Genomic DNA, 17,928 nt, shown 5'->3' on the forward strand with positions numbered 1-17,928 from the left:
TGGCCAGCATTTACTCGTCAAATGACTGTCTTGGATTCAGTCTGGAGCCTCTGTTAGAAAGGGAACTTAACTTTGGGGAATACTTGGCTTTTGGGCATACAAGCTACATGAGGGCTTTCTCACATAAGACAGAGAAATGCCACCTTCTCTACCTAAGTCTTTTATCAGATTTTAGGAATTTTTCCTCTCCAGATTTGCAGTTAGCTGAAATTTAGGATGAGGAATTGATCTTCCGTTGACATACTTGAGGGCAATACAGTTCCTGTTAACATTCTTCAGTGAAAGCTAGAAGCTGACCGGGTCAAAAGTGCCTGAAGAGGAGTGTAAAAAAAAAAGCTTAGGAGAAAGGGGGGAATCACAGCCTTCGTACAGTCAGTCAAGCACTCGCACATACATTAGTACTTTCTGTTCAACCGTCGTGTGGTAGGAAACCACTTTAAAAAAGCTGTCTCGGGTGTCTCAGGCTTGCAAACCAGGATTCTGCCACTCCACACTGGGGGTTTGAGTCAGTGGAAAGTTTTAAGAGACGAGTGATATTCATAACTCAAAACTATCTTAGCTACATTTTAAAGTTACTAAAGGTGGAGAAGAAAGATTTTGTTAATACTGAAGCAAGGTGAAAATGACCCATAATACTGCGTTTAAAAAGTGGTATTAAGCAGGTAGTGGAAATCTCCTTGTCCTTTTGATTGTATGTGCCAGAGGTAACCATATATTTGGTGTGTGTGCTATGGAAAACTTCCCCTGTGCTTATTGACACATCTTTATGTATGAATAAAACATGGTTTTTATTTTACACGAAAGTAGAATTACCCTGTACATGATACATTTTTTCCATACAACACTGACATTTTCTTGAGCTGTTAAGTAATTCTTTAATGCTCATGCAGTTGCCTTGACCCTCCTGAGGATAGATGGGGTTTTGAGGAGAGAGCCCAAACCTTGGATCTTACTTTTTGTGCCCTTCTCCCCTCTACCACAGGATTGGTGAGAGAATCAGATACGTGGAGTGTGCTTGGGAAGCAGGTACTGTAGAAGATTTGTACTCAGTTTTGTTTGTCCTACAACTCCATCTGCTGGCTCTATTTGGCCAGTTGACTAATAACTACTTCCTGAAGCTTGTCTGTGCTTTGATGGGGTGTGGGGGTCATCTGGACTGTGATTTGTGTGTGTGCTCAGTGTCTGACTCACTGCAACCCCATGGACTGTAGGCCACCAGGCTCCTTCGTCCATGGGATTTCCAGGCAAGAATACTGGAGTGGGTTGCCATTTACTTCTCTAGAGGATCTTCCTGACCCATTGATTGAACCTAAATTTTCCTGCATTGGCAGGCAGATTTTTTTACACTGTACCACCTGGGCTGTTATTTAAGTAACAATTGTAAACTTTCTGAAAGTTTGGAGTAAAATGGTTCTGTAGCTACTGACAGCAAGAAAGATCATCTAAAATATCATAGTTTAGACTTTGCGATCACAAAATGTGAAGACTCTGTAAATGCTTGGGTGACCTGGAGCTGGAAGAATACTTGAGTTTAAACTTGGGGAAAAGGAGATGAACCTTGGGTTTGTAACAGCTTTGTTCCTAGCACCACCACTTCCAAGCTTTGTGAACTTGGGCCAGTACTTGGGTAACAGTTGAGCCTCTCCTTCATCTATTAAATGGAGATACTACCTACCTCTCAGGGTTGTTAGGAGAATAGGATGAGAACATAAAATCCTCATAGATATTCTTTTGAATCCCTTTTATGGGGGATGATATTTGTGAAACGTGCATCTGTCTTACAAATCATACCTACTCTTAATTTTATACCCTCTGCTTTCTGAAAAGAATAACCATGATGACTCTTGGAGGGTGATAGTCATTGTGGAGAAAAACAGTATCAGGAGTTGCTTTCTTCAACAGGACTAAGTTCCTTGGAAAGAAGAAACTATACTTCATGCATCTTTTAGCCTTTCATATTGTCTAGTATTTTTTTATACATGATAAATGCTCAGAATATTTGAATATGGGCTGGACTGGTCAACTGCATCCCTTCATCCACCTTCTGTACTTAAACATCCATTATAGATGAGCTATACCATCTGCTGTAGATGGGCAAGGTGGTTATGTGGCAACTATGGACCCCTAAATATCAGTGGTTGTATTATTCCACCTTGGCCTCAAAATAAGGAACATGATTATTAACTAAAAAAATATCTCATAACTGAGGAAGTGAGGGTAGGCTACCCTTAGGGATTTGGATTATCTTTAGAACTTATACTGATCTAATGCAGCTTCTTAAGTATCTGCTCTGTGTGTGTGTGTGTGTGTGTGTGTGTGTGTGTGTGTGAATGTGTAAATTTATAAAGTATTTCTGGAAGAATGAGTGGGTGATTACTTAAACTGACACACAAATTTTATTTCTAAAACTCTAGCTATAAAAAATCATTTCAAATTGTCTACTCTTAAGTTTTTACAGAACTGGATTTATAGACCTGCACAGTAAGGAGATAAGAGTTCTTATATTCATTGTGTCTCTAGAAATGCTAACACTGCTTAAAACAGAGGGGAGAGCTGTTCTGTTAGTGTTGAAGGTTTTACAGGAGGTAAGAAAACCAAATTAATACATTTAGCCTCTAAATGAAATACTGCTGGTGCTGATGTACTAATAACCTTGAGGTGGCTATTTTAACCTCAGTCCTTGATAGAGGAGTTATCTGAGACTCACAGAGGTTGGCCACTTTTACCAAACGTTTCTGGGATTGGAAGCCAGGTGTACCAGCTTTAGAGTCTAGATAGCCAGAAACTACCCACCCTATCGCACTGTTGTGAAGAATAAACAGTCCTGCACATGTAGGGCAAGGGAGAATGAAAGAGGTCAACAGTAAGGAGGAGTGCAGCAGTGGGCCTGTTGGGTTCCAGTGTAGGAGGTGGTTGTAGGGTAGAGAAGGATGGAGTGGTGGGAGAGAAAGTTGTGAAGACCCTGGTCAGATTGTGAAGTCCCTTTACAGACCATGTAGAGGGACTTTGCATGTAGATGTTAAGAATACATGGGTGATTCTTAGAAAAACGGAGGCAGTCAGTTAAGCAGCGGTTTTAATTGTCTTAGTTTCTCAAAGTATGGTTTTATTTTTAAATCAGTCACCTGGAAGTGCTTGTTTTAAATGCCCTGCCCCACACTGTAATGAGCTCGAATCTGTATTTCTGACAGGCCTCTCAGATCATACTGATGTATACTGGAGCTTAATATCCAGTATTTTGAGAAGTGTTTCCTAATGGGTAGTAGGGTAATAAACTTCTGGGGTTTTTTTCCCTTTGGCAATTAAAAAAATTTTTTTCCTTTGAAGTAGAATGTACAACCAAAAGAGCACAGGGCTTGAGGCAGTAGGGACGATGGGGGGACACCAGAGCCCATTCTGGGATAGGAATTTGTGCCTCTGATCCCTCTACCTGACACCTTTGCTGAGGAGGAAGAGTCTATAAGCCAGAGATTTTAGAAGGAGCAGGTCCTGCTTTAGGTACAGAACACCACCTCCACAGCAAGAAGCACAGACTAGCAGACAGCCAGTCTTGGAAGTCAGACAGCTCCCCCACTCCCCTTCATCCACACAGACACACAGAAGCTCAGAGAGGGAAGTGTGTGCTAAGTCCCTTTAGTTGTGCCTGACTCTTTACAACCCTATTGACTGTACCCACCAGGCTCCTCTGTCCGTGGGATTCTCCAGGCAAGAATACTGCAGTGGTTTGCCATTTTCTTCTCCACTGGATCTTCCTGACCCATCCAGGGATTGAACTCGCGTCTCGTATGTCTCCTGCATAGGAAGCCTCTTGGCAGGAGGCTTCTTTACCACTAGTGCCACCTGGGAAACCCCCAGATAGGGAAGAGCACACAACAAAGCAGAGGTGAAGTCAGGACTAGGACACCTGGACAACCTTAGCAGAGAACTTTGGTCACAGGCCTGCATGTGCAGAGCAGATCATCAGACACACAAGTCAAATGAATGACCCTGTGGCGAGAAATGGGTGTGGTTTCCTGGTAGCAGTGTGGTCCCTGACCTCAGCGAGAGGTTGCTGTATAAAGGCCAAGAAGGGGATCATGGTTATTAGCCTCAGGACTCTTTTAGCACCAGAGGGTGGAGTGCTCTGGCCAGCTCAGCTTCTTGGGGTTTCTCAGGAACTGGTGGTGCTGCTTGAAGGCCCTGTGCCTTCAACTGGGGTGGGAGAAAGGAGAAGCCATCAGGGCTGGGTGAAGCCTTGTCCTGGTCCCAGCGAGGACACAGATGGTGAGAGCAGGTCAGAGTGGTATTTGTTCTTAGTTTCTGGGCGGTGGGCCTCGTCTCCAGCAGGAGAGAGGGCTTAGAACCGTTTTTCCTCAGGCTGGCTGGGAGGTAACCAGCAGCTCTTTGTTCTCGAAGTCCCACCAGGCTGCCATGTTGGGTACCCTAGGATGGCAAAAATGGGGGGTACTCCAGCCTCACAATACATATTGTACCGAAAGTAGACAGCTGGCGGCCTGAAGAGGATGAAGTCGATGAAGAGCCTCTGTTTCCGGCTGTTGGACTTGCGAGCCTCTTGGCTTCCTGTGTGCTTCCTGGTCCGCCATCAGAGTGCAGGTGAGGAGCCTGTTACTGAGGGAGGAGGCCGTGAACACAATGAAAGCGTTTTCAGGCATGCTGACGTCCTCGGAAGAGGAGACGTAGGTGAACACTAGCAGCGTGAGGTTCTCCCAAGACGTTGAGGCTGGAGCTGAGGTGGTAAAGCGGGCACTAGCCCAGACACGGGAGGCGTAGCTGAAGTAGAGGTTCCAGTAGGCGAAGGCCACCAAGAAGTGGGGCGCTGAGTGCAGGCCGATGTAGAAGCACCACCCATAGGGCTGGGGCACCTCTCTGCCGATGGCTGAGCTCACTGATGTAAGATAACTGGGCACCCCACAGTATGTGACCCTAATCTCCTTGAAGTGGAAGAGCAGAGACCAGAGGGCACAGAAGAGGAAGGCAACAGTGGACTGCAGACCGTGACCGGGCCAGCAGGGTGAAGTGGAGCCGCACCAAGGTCCCATGCCGGTCCAGCCACAGTGGGACCTGGTACATCTTGTCAGACCCAGGCTGGGGGTGGCGAGGAGGCAGGCTGGGAGCCAGGAGTGCCCGGGGGATACTCAGACCCGGCCCAACTCTGCTGTTTTTGTACTAACTAGGAAAGCTTTCTGCAGAGAGCTGAAATTGTGTCCTTATGTCATCTACCTGAGAGGGAGGTGGAGCCTGTGTTGGAAAGGATAGCAATTGACAGTAGATTAAAAGTACATTCTTCCATATGGAAGTGAATATTGTCTCTCCCAAATTACAGACCTATTTTTAACCTTAGACGTTCTTTTTTTGTTTTTGTGTTTTCGTTTTTATTTTTTTGTTCAAGACATGAAAGGGATTAAGTCATGACTGTACAGTAAATCCTCAAGTAATGTCAAGAGTTGAGGAAAGTACATTGGTTTAACTACCTCCATTTAGTTTTCATGCCAAAGGGAATAATTTTTCCTTCTCTTTTTTCTTTTTAAATTATGAAAGAATGATAACACATTTACAGGCGACTTGGAAAATACAGAACAAAGTTACATATAGTTCCACTATATATTACAATTACTTTTTTAAGTAGATGAATGAAGATTTTTAGATGGAATTTCATTATCAACCTTAGGCATTCTTTTAAACTGTCACTCTGTTTCCCTAGCTTTGGACTGATTCTCCCTTAAAATACTTCCCTCAAGGACCAAAGTAGTTTTAGCCACAGCTGATCATCACAATTGTCTTATTTCATTTCATTAGGGAAATATTTAAGAATGATAAGAGACTTTTCATAGTGTTCTTTGTTTCAACTTTGAAGGCAAAAAAAAGAACCCCAGGGCTAAATCATAAAATTGTCTCTATTAATCAGCAGAGATTATACCTCTTATCAAAGTATAATCTTCAAAAAAATCAAACTTGACTGTGCATGTTTGTCAAATTTATTCACCTCCTTAATGAGGAAACTGATAAGGTGGCAAAGCTGGTTTGAAGCAGAACTGGAGGAACAGGAGTTATGTAGTCTACCAGAGAGGTTGTTTTGAAATGAGTGTGCTGAGTGATCTAAGCCGTCCAAAGTGAATAGCAAAGTCAAACTTCTAGGTTAGCGAGTTTCAAGGACTTTTGTTCTTAGGACCTCTTTATACTCTTAAAAACTGAGGATCATCAATATTAACCTTATTAGACACTAAAACAAAAATGTTTAAAGATTAGTTATAGTGGGCTCTTGAACAAGGTGGGGGTTAGGTTTACCCACCCTCCCCACAGTCAAAACTCCAGGAATCACTTTACAGTCCACCCTTCATCCTGGGTTCTGCTTCTCTGCCATAGATTATGTAGCACAGCAGTTCGTGTCTATGGAAAAATTTGTTGTTGTTAGCCATTTCCTTCTCCAGGGGATCTTCCCAACCCAGGGATTGAACCCGCAGCTCCTGCTTGGCAGATGGATTCTTTACCATTCAGATACCAGGGAAGACCCTACAGAAAAATATCTGTATAATAGACCTGCGAAGTCCAAATCTATGTTTTTCAAGGGTCAACTGTATTTTCTTAAAAGATTTTTTCTTTTATGTGGACCATTATTTTTAAAAAGTCTTTATTGAATTTGTTGCAATATTGTTTCTGTTTTATGTTTTGTTTTGTTTTGGCCGTGAGGCATGTAGGATTTCAGCTCCCTGACAAAGGATCCCATTGCATTGGAAGGCGAAGTCTTAACTGCTAGACTGCCGGAGAAGTCTCAAAGGTCAACCATATTTTAAAAATAAAAAGAACAAGCCTATTAACATTTTTAAATGAAAAATAACTTTAGATATGTTTTCAGAAAAAAGGCATTTTTACACTTTTGCAAAAAGAACACTTAACTGGCTTATCAGAAGACAGCTGAATTCTCATATCAATTTCTGCATTCACATGTTGCAATATGTTTTTTTGGTTGAAGTATATGAAGAAAATCTGACCTCATCTTATGTAGTTGGAAAGGGAGGACCTTACAGAGTCCCAAAGTGTCTTGGGAACTCTCAGGGGTCCTTAGATTACACTTTGAGAACCACTACCCTTTATTAAAAAATACCCTTGGCAGGCATGTTAAACAATGCCCCAGTAGAACTTTCAAAGCACATGCTATACTGTCTTTTGCTTATTTCCAAGTTTTGGATGATTTTTCTTAATATTTCAAAGCCTATGTCATTCTCCTATCACCAGAAACAGATTGGGTCAGACAGACAAAATTCCATTTGTGAACAATGAGAATTGAGACTACATTGTAAACTCATTTCTTTAAACAATCCCCCCAAACAAAAATGTCTTTTTTCCTCTCAATGTAAAATGCACAAAATTTAGAAAATATAAAAAACAATTATCTTTAGTACTTTGAACTTATTGGAGGTAAATACTGATACCTTCTTTTTTAAAATTTTCTTCAGTCTGTCATTTGTGTTGGTATATAGAATAAAAGTGAAAGTTGCTCAGTCATGTCTGACTCTTTTCAACCCCATGGTGGAATTCTCCAGGCCAGAATACTGGAGTAGGTAGCCTTTCCCTTCTCCAGGGAATCTTCCCAATCCAGGGATCGAACCCAGGTCTCCTGCATTGCAGGAGGATTCTTTACCAGCTGAGACACCAGGGAAGCCCAAGAATACTGAAGTGGGTAGTCTATCCCTTCTCCAGGGGATGTTCCCGACCCAGGAATCAAACCAGGATCTCCTGCATCGCAGGCAGTGTTGGTGTATAAAAGTAAGCATATGTTTGAATTTGAGACCATGTTTTTTTTAAAAAATATATTTTAAAACTTAACATATCACAAGGCTTTTTCATGACAGTAAATCATGTTCTAAGTTTTTTAACAGCTATTTTATTTTGTTATAATTTATTTACTTACTTTATTGACATATTGACTTATTTTATTTATTGACATCTTCATTTTTGGTGTGTTCATAACAGAGCAGTGAATAACTCTGTACCTATGTCTTTGTGGACATCTCTTCTAATAACTTGGAGACTGGGACAAATCCTAGAAATAGAATTACTGATCTATAGAAGTCTTGTACCAGTTTACACCTCCTTTAGCAGTGTTTGAGAATACTGTCCCATCACCAGTGCATTTAGGACCAACCCCATCATGTTCCTGTCATCCATCTACCATCAGAAAATGAAGTCATTTATCTTCTTACTGCTTGATTTATCACTGAATCCAGTAGTTCTCATTCTTGTCTGTATATCAGGATCACCGCACCCAGCCAACCCTGGAGATTGTGTTTCAGGTGGTCTGCGGCACAGGCTTCATTTTCTAAAAGTTCCCCAGTTGATTCTGTTGTACACTTAGGACTGAAGACCCTCCTCTAACCTCCTACCCCTTCCTCTGTGCTGTCTACAGTCCAGTCCCTCTGTGTTCTCTCTTCATGTCTTGCCTTAACTGAAACTGGGTTTCCTCTTGCAATCCCTCAGTAGAATGTCTCCCTACAGCCTTTTCGAGGCTGGTTTTCTCCACACCTATGTTCTTCAGGTCCTGAAGGAGAGTCAGATTAATTGTGCTCTATTGCTGATTCAAATATTTTTATTTTTCCCATTAACTGACCACAAACAAACTAGCTACTTCAGAGCTGTCAGACTTCCACTCCTCACCCCAACTTGCTACTGGCATTTGCCACACCTCTCTTCTTCACTGATAACTACAGCACTTGGCTTGCAGTGCTTCTTTTATGCTCCTTCTGTGGTCGTTCCTGGCAACTGTGACACCACATAAATGACCCATCACATACCTTAACTTTTTTTCAGCTCCCATGATATCTTTTTCCACTCCAGTTCCACCTGGTCCTAAGTAGGACTAGTCCTAAGTCACACTATCCTACTGTATCCATACTGCCTCCCAAATCTAAATTTTTGACAGTTATCACTCCTAACCTTTCAACTCATTTACTCCGGTATTTCCTTCAAGCAATCCTCTGATCTCATCAAAACCTTATTCTCTGTCCTTATCGCTTATTCATACATGTCACACTCATCTCACTTCCTTTCTTACTCAGCTTAGATGCAGTCGTCCAGCACAACAACCATTCTTCTCTTTTTTTAAAAATTTGTCTGTGACATGTGGGATCTTAGTTTCTCCACCAGGGATGGAACCCGTGGCCCTGGCATTGGAAGTGCAGAGTCTTAACCACTGGACATCCAGGGAAGTCCCAGTTATTCTTGTACATATATGCTTAGTCTCTTTGTGGTATGTATGCGTGTTAGTCGCTCAGTCGTGTCTGACTCTTCATAACCCCATGGACTGTAGCCTACCAGGCTCCTCTGTCCATGGGGTTTCCCAGGCAAGAATACTGGAGTGGGTTCCCACTTCTTTCTCCAGGGGATCTTCCTGACCCAGGGGTCAAACCTGCATCTCTTGTGTCTCCTACATTTGCCACTTAAGTCACCTGAGAAGCCCCAAGAATGTGGTAAGTGCTACAGAAAAAAAAAAAAGGATCAGGATGAGGAGTGCTGGAATGAAAACTGACCTTTTCCAGTCCCGTGGCTTTTAGAAAAGGCAGAGGAACAAGAGATCAAATTGCTAACATCTGATGGATCATCGAAAAAGCAAGAGAGTTCCAAAAATATATATACTTCTGCTTTATTGACTATGCCACAGCCTTTGACTGTGTGGATCACAATAAACTGTGGAAAATTCTTCAAGAGATAGGAATACCAGCCCACCAGACCTACCTCTTGGGAAACCTGTATGCAGGTCAGGAAGCAACAGTTAGAACTAGACATGGAACAACAGACTGGTCCTAAATAGGAAAAGGAGTATGTCAAGGCTGTATATTGTCACCCTGCTTATTTAACATATGCAGAGTACATCATGAGAAACGCTGGGCTGGAGGAAGCACAAGCTGGAATCAAGATTGCCAGGAGAAATATCAATAACCTCAGATATGTAGATGACACCACCCTTATGGCAGAAAGGGAAGGAGAACTAAAGAGCCTCTTGATGAAAGTGAAAGAGGAGAGTGAAAAAGTTGGCTTCAAGCTCAACATTCAGAAAACTAAGATCATGGCTTCTGGTCCCATCACGTCATGGCAAATAGATGGGGAAACAGTGGAAACAGTGGCTGACTTTATTTTGGGGGGCTCCAAAATCACTGTAGATGGTGATTGCAGCCATGAAATTAAAAGATGCTTACTCCTTGGAAGGAAAGTTATGACCAACATAGATAGTGTATTGAAAAGCAGAGACATTACTTTGCCAACAAAGGTCTGTTTAGCCAAGGCTATGGTTTTTCCAGTAGTCATGAATGGATGTGAGAGTTGGACTATAAAGCTGAGCACTGAAGAATTGATGCTTTTGAACTGTGGTGTTGGAGAAGACTCTTGAGAGTCCCTTGGACTGCAAGGAGATCCAACCAGTCCATCCTAAAGGAAATCAGTCCTGAATATTCATTGGAAGGACTGATGTTGAAACTGGAACTCCAATACTTTGGTCACCTGATGCGAAGAGCTGACTCATTTGAGAAGACCCTGATGCTGGGAAAGATTGAGGGCAGGAGGAGAAGGGGACGACAGAGGATGAGATGGTTGGATGGCATCACCGACTCAATGGACATGAGTTTGGGTGGACTCCGGGAGTTGGTGATGGACAGGAAGGCCTGGCGTGCTCTGGTTTGTGGGGTTGCAAAGAGTCGGACACGACTGAACAACTGAACTAAACTGATAATTTGATGAAATAATAAGCCATAATATAACTTAAAAAAAAATAAGACATTTTGTATTATCTCTAGTCTTTACAACAGTGCTTGAAAGTTTTCAAGGATGATACAACTGAGGCTGAGAGAGGCAAAGCAAATTGCCTTGGGCACATAGCTACTAAATTTTTCTATACTAATCAGATGTCTTATTTCTCACAACAGAATCCTCTCTAGCTAGTTTACATGGGAAGGGATTCACAAAGGCTCTTCAAAATTTGCAGAATTTTTGGAGAAGCTTGGCTGAGCTGCTAGGGACAACTTCCAGAACCGCAGATCAGCTTCGACCATGTAATGGAGCTGAAGGCAAAACACATGGACTCTGCTGTGGACAGAGGAGACAGTTCCATCACCACTGACTTCAGAACCAGCTACCTTTGCTTCCCTGGATGTTCTTTGTTTGTTTTTTTTTCAGAAAACTTGCTTTCAAAACAAAGTCTTGCATGTGTATTTCTGATTGGTAGACTTTAATACACTTATATTAATTTCAAAATTTCAAATGTATCTTTGAAATGAATTCAAAATGTATTTTGAAATGGATTCAAAATTTCAATGCATTTTAAAAATCTATTTCAAATGAGGGAGGTAGGATTTATATCGGAGGAATTATCCAAGTGAGAAGAAGCTGTTTGAGAGATTCGAGGAAGGGATAAATGTTCACTGCAGTCACTCTGTGGATGCCCTACATCAATGTACACCCTTCTTCCATCCTTAAACCTCCAGCCTGCAGAACACAATGCAGCTATCTGTTACATGAAATATGCTACTCACTCCTCAAAAGGGGAGGCCCCTAGTTTCAGTGGATTGCATTCAGCTCTATATTCAGGATTTTGGTTTGCTGTTCATTCTTCTAATTTAAACACACTCTTTTCTTAATGCCTTGGAAAGTGAAAGTGAAGTCTCTCAGTTGTGTCTGACTCTTTGTGACCCCGGGACTATAGCCTGCCAGGCTCCTCCATCCATGGGATTTTCCAGGTAAGAATACTGGAGTGGGTTGACATTTCCTTCTCCAGGGGATCTTCCTGACCCAGGGAACGAATCCAGGTCTCCCACACTGCAGGCAGACTCTTTACGTCTGAGCCACCAGGGAGTCCCTACCCTGGATAAATTATAAAATTTATCAACAGAGACTATATACGATATATATTGGGGAAGGGAGAGGAGAAAGATTTAGCATATATATTTATAAAACATAACTCACCAGCAAAGGGAAATATAAGAATACAGTTAATATTTATTCACTCCATGTTGCCTTGCCCTCAGCCATAACTTGGTTTGCCTTTACCTGGTTCAGTTCAGTTCAGTTCAGTCGCTAGTCATATCTTACTCTTTGCAACCCCATGGACTGTAGCATGTCAGGCTTCCCCGTCTATCACCAACTCCTGGAGCTTGCTCAAACTCATGTCCATTGAGTCGCTGATGCTATCTGGCCATCTCATCCTCTGTCATCCCCTTCTCCTCCTGCCCTCAATCTTTCCCAGCATCAGGGTCTTTTCCAATGAGTCAGTTTTTCGCATCACATGGCCAAAGTACTGGAGTTTCAGCTTCAGCATCAGTCCTTCCAATGAATATTCAGAACTGATTTCCTTTAGGACTGACTGGTTGGATCTCTTTGAAGTCAAAGGGACTCTCAAGAGTCTTCTCCGATGCCACAGTTCAAAAGCATCAATTCTCCGGCGCTCAGTTTTCTTTATGGGCCAACTCTCATATCCATACATGACTACTAGAAAAACCATAGCTTTGACTAGATGGACCTTTGTCAGTAAAGTAATATCTCTGCTTTCTAATATGCTGTCTATGTTGATCATAACTTTTCTTCCAAGGAGCAAAGGTCTTTTAAATTTCATGGCTGCAGTCACCATCTGCAGTGATTTTGGGCCCAGGAAAATAAAGTCTCTCACCATTTCCATTGTTTCTTGATCTATTTGCTAAGAAGTGATGGGACCAAATGCCACAATCTTAGTTTTTTGAATGTTGAGTTTTAAGCCAACTTTCTCACTCTCCTCTTTCACTTTCATCAAGAGACTCTTTAGTTCTTCTTCACTTTCTGCCATAAGGGTGGTGTCATCTGCATATCTGAGGTTATTGATATTTCTCCTGGCAATCTTGATTCCAGCTTGTGCTTCACTCAGATCGGCATTTCACATGATGTACTCTGCATATAAATTAAGAAAGCAGGGTGACAATATACAGCCTTGATGTACTCCTTCCCCAATTTGGAACCAGTCTGTTGTTCCATGTCCCATTCTAACTGCTGATTCTTGACCTGCATACAGATTTCTCAGGAGGCAGGTAAGGTGGTTTGGTATTCCCATTTCTCCAAGAATCTTCCACAGTTTGTTGTGATCCACACAGTAAAAGGCTTTACTGTAGTCAATGAAGCAGAAGTAGATGTTTTTCTGGAATTCTCTTGCTTTTTCTATGATCCAACGGATGTTGGCAACTTGATCTCTGGTTCCTCTGCCTTTTCTAAATCCAACTTGAGCACCTGAAAGTTCTTGGTTCACATACTGTTGAAGCCTAGCTTGAGAATTTTGAGCACTACTTTGCTAGCATCCTTTACCTGGTGGAGGATCTTTATTCCTGAGTATCTGAGTCCTGGGAGACCTTCTGTTTCTCTGGGGTTGCTTTAGTCGTGTTGACTTTCACCATTTGATGGGGAAGTACAAGGAGGACACTTTCGTGTTAACTTTCACCATTTGATGGGGAAGTACAAGGAGGACACTTTAGTTTTGAACATTCTTCCAGCCTGTCTCAGGAAGCAGTCCTATTTCCCTAACACCCAGGATCAATGACCTCAGCTGAAATGGTCAACCCTCCCCCTTTCACCCCGTTTTATTTGCTTGTTTAGTGGTGTGGTGTAAGGAACCTGAAATGACTGACTGCCAGTCTCCACTGGTAGATACCCCTGGTGGAAACATTTCTCTTTTGGGCATTTTCTATATCACATGCACTGGTACATATTTATATTCCCTTCAGAATTATTCTGCATACACTGATTGTTTTGACTCATCAGAGAAACCTAAGCTTCCAGGTGGGTACAGAGGTGTGCTGCTGCTGCTGCTAAGTCGCTTAAGTCGTGTCCGACTCTGTGCAACCCCACAGATGGCAGCCCACCAGGCTCCGCCGTCCCTGGGATTCTCCAGGCAAGAACAGTGGAGTGGGTTGCCATTTCCTTCTCCAATGCATGAAAGTGAAAAGTGAAAGTGAAGTCACTCAGTCGTGTCTGACTGTTCGCGACCCCATAGACTGCAGCCTACCAGGCTCCTCCGTCCATGGGATTTTCCAGGCAAGAGTACTGGAGTGGGTTGCCATTGCCTTCTCCAACAGAGGTGTATCAAATGTCAAAATCTTTTTCCTAACGTGATCCTCTTCATATTCAATAAAGCCACCTGCAACTAAAGATGATGCCTAGAGGAAAAAGAAAGAAAGAAGAAGGGAGAATAGCTGTTTAGTAATGGAAGAGCTGCCTCAAGATTTGATGAGTGTTTCGGAAGAATACAGTGACTTCCCTTTGGGGACATTGTAGAATTCTTTTATTTTAAACTTTAAAAAATATTTATTATTTTATTATTTTTCGGTTTTACTGGGTCTCAGTTGCAGCATGTGGGATCTAGTTCCCTGACCAGGAATTGAACCTGGCTTCCCCGCATTGGGAGTAAAGAGTCACTGGACCACCAGGGAATCCCAGGACACTGTAGAATTCTTGAGTCGGATGGGTGGGTCAGGGTAAAGCCCTTCTAACTCAAAGGACCTATTTCCGTCCTCCTTCATTGGTGCTTGAGAGATGAATGGATTGTGACTGTGACCTTAGGACTAGCAGCAGGGATCTCTGAGAATGGATGAAAGATAACACTGAGAACTTTATATCTTAACCAGCTCTGCCATCTTGAAAACCATCATATGGTTTTTTTTAAACCTTGTAGCTTTTAAATCGTAAGCTCTCAAAGGTTTATTTTTTGGCAGCAAGCAACATTCAGAAAAGCTGTCTTTATTGTTAAGTCTGAATATTCCAATTTATTAATTTGTTTAACCCAGTGGAATTATTAGAGGACATCAGGCATGTCTAATAGCCACCAATTTATTTCAAATAGTTATGAACAGAGAATTGCAAAACATTTCTTTCCTTGGGCCTATATACTCTCTGTATTATGCCTCTGTAAACAGTGTATGTAAGACTATTTTCTTTTCTGTGTGTGTATGCATTCGGCACATTAACTGAGTGCCTGCTACATTCCAGCTAATTTCATGCTGGGGACACACTGGTAAACTGCAGGCATAGTCTTTTTGCCATAGCCTTTCCATTCTAGCAAGGGATGCTAGTACACACCAAAATTGGCTCTATCTCCTGCTGCGAAGTTAGGATGTCCTGTCATTTACCTGGAATACAGCAGGGGGCAGATAAAGTCCATTTTTCAAAGTCATTTGTGGCAACCCAGCATTTTAGATGACAGCAAATTAGAATTGTTACTTCAGTTTTTGAAGGAAACTGGAATCTGGTTTTGCATTTTGCTCAGGGCTTACCTGACTTTAGGTATCTTTGGTATCAAATCTGGGAAAAAGTCAAACTACAGGAACATTTTCTCTTCATATTCAATGAACATCTGAATTCATACTTCAGAGTAAGTATATTTGGGGAATAGTTGTGAGGGACACTTGCTAAGTAAAGGGATTTTATTCTCAATGCTTTAAAAAATAACAACTATTAAGTAGATTTAATATTAACTTATATAATATTGTCTACAAATCTTATTTTTTATTTAGATGTTTGCTTAAACTGAGTTGTAGCTGTGCTTTGATTTTTGATGAGAGGGTGAGTAAAGAGGCCATCGTTTTCTTTAGCTCATCTTATTCCTATTTCAGAAATAGTAGCCACTCCCACATCCCTTCAGAGTGAATAAGAGGAAATGTTAGAAATGTAGAGAAAGAAACTGCACATGCATGTATGTGTATGTTTGTGTGTGTGTGTGTGACATATTGTTATGGCCATGAGAATGCATCAGAGGAGCAGAAAAGAGGAAAGGACCAGGGATGTGGGGTGTTGCATTTTGGCCAAAGACCTTGAGAGACTGGTCTAATTTTGGGCTTTTTAATGGTACCTTAGGTTTGCTGGGTACTCTAAAGCAGTAATGTTCAATTGAGCTATGAAGCTAGGCATTGGGCTTTTCTACGCAAAGGAAAATCTGAGCTAGAGAGGAGAATTACCTGAGCAGATGTCTTTTATCAACCAGCACCTTGCTGGGCTCGTTCTTTAATGTACGGCTTCCCCGGCCCTCCTGTTCTGTTACTCTCCATTGGTCAAATACAGGAAAATTGCACCAACTCTCTTTGGCAATGACTTCCTAGACAGCAAGTGGGTGAGTGGAAAAGGGAGGGAGCTAAATCAATCTCTAGTGAATCTTAGAGTCAATCACATCTTCTTATTCTGTTGAATTATTTCTCTTCCCCAATAGATAGTAAGTTCTGTGGACCAGGGTCATGTTTATCTTGTTCACCACTGACTTTCCTGTGCCTATGACATTTTTCACACACCAGTGTTTAGGAGCATAAATAACAGCCCTCCCACTGACCTCATTAAGAAAAGCCTAAAGAGATTAAAAAATGTGGATAATCCCAGCCATGAGTTATTTGGAATTGTATGTGTGCATGTATGTGACTGGTTTCCAATCACCTGTCACTGGTTCACCTATGAGTATGATGAAATAGAGAGGTAATGAGCAGGAATAGCTAAGAAATTCTGAATAGGCTCAATGGTAAAGAATCCATCTGTAAGGAAGGAGATGAGGGAGACCTGGGTTCAATCCCTGGGTTGGGAAGATCCCTTGGAGAAGGAAATGACAACCCAGTCCCATATTCTTGCCTGGAGAATCCCATGGACAGAGGGGCCTGGTGGGCTACAGTCCATGAGGTCACAGAGAGTCAGACATGACTTAGAGACTAAACACACACACACACAATACAAGGAGTCCTGAAATGTCTTCAAAGTTGACCGTCTAGGAGAATTCCCTGGAGGTCTAGTGGTTAAGAATCCACCTTGCAATGCAAGTTTGACCCCTGGTCAGGGAACTAAGATCACACATGTCACAGAGCAACTAAGCTCACGTGCCGCAACTGGAGAGTCCATGCACCACAAGGAAAGATCCTGCATGAAGCAACGAAGATCCAGCAAGCCGCAACTAAGACCCGACGCAGCCAAATAAATTTTTGTTGACCATCCAATATTGTGAAATGAAGTGAAGTGAGAGTCACTCAGTCGTGTCTGACTCTTGGTGACCCCATGAACTATACAATCCATGGAATTCTCCCGGCCAGAATACTGGAGTAGGTAGCCTTTCCCTTTTCCAGGGGATCCTCCCAACCCAGGGATTGAACCCAGGTCTCCTGCATTGCAGGTGGATTCTTTACCAACTGAACTATCAGGGAAGCCCTAACCAATATTGTAGACTCTTTGAATTAGAAGGGCCTTACCCTGCCACTCATCCAAGGCAGGAATTCTACACTGTCTCCAAAGGAAGTCACCATAATCTGCTGAAACACTCACCAAATCTTGAGGCAGTTATTCCAGTACTACAAAGCTTTCCTTCCTTCTTCTTTCTTTCTTTTTGGCATGAGGATGTTAAAAAATATAGAAAAAGACATTCATATGCCCACTGCCTAGAATGAACAAGTACTAATGTTTTGTTGTTTGACCTTGGTCATCCATCATTGGGAAATAATTCTCCATGGATCTCTCAACTTTTTGCACATATAGGAGTGAACTACTGGACCATCTTTTCAAGGATGTTTGGATGGTAAACAGTGTGGAAGGTAGAGATAGTGATTGCCTTCAGAATAAAGGGCAGGTTTCTTAAAATCTTGGAAGACACAGTGTGTCTTGCACTGGAGCAACAAAATGCTGATTTCTCACTACTATTGCTGTGAGTAACAATCTGCCTTTTGTCTCTGGCCTAAGAGTTTTGTGCCAGCATCTGGGAAACTGTGGCACATTACTATTTAAACTGTCCTAGGCCAGAGAAAACAGGTGGAAATAGCTCCCAAGTAATATTAATATTAAAACTTGATAAGGATAGAAAAAGAAGAAAACTAGACAATTTCACGTATGAATGTAGAAGCTAAACTACTAAACAAAAATTAGTAAGCACAATCCAGTAGAAAGTTATACAAAGAATGAAGGAAATTAA

The 17,928-nt window shown here is 42.0% G+C and overlaps 1 pseudogene; it reads right to left on the reverse strand.

Annotated features, from left to right (window-relative positions):
• Nucleotides 1-4,335: 4,335 nt before the first annotated feature.
• Nucleotides 4,336-5,069, reverse strand: LOC145547209 (acyltransferase PGAP2 pseudogene; annotated as a pseudogene).
• Between the last annotated feature and the right edge of the window lie 12,859 nt (nt 5,070-17,928).

The sequence above is a fragment of the Giraffa tippelskirchi genome, chromosome 4, assembly GCF_054371585.1.
Source record: "Giraffa tippelskirchi isolate mGirTip1 chromosome 4, T2T-mGirTip1v1.2.pri, whole genome shotgun sequence".
Taxonomy (NCBI): domain Eukaryota; kingdom Metazoa; phylum Chordata; class Mammalia; order Artiodactyla; family Giraffidae; genus Giraffa; species Giraffa tippelskirchi.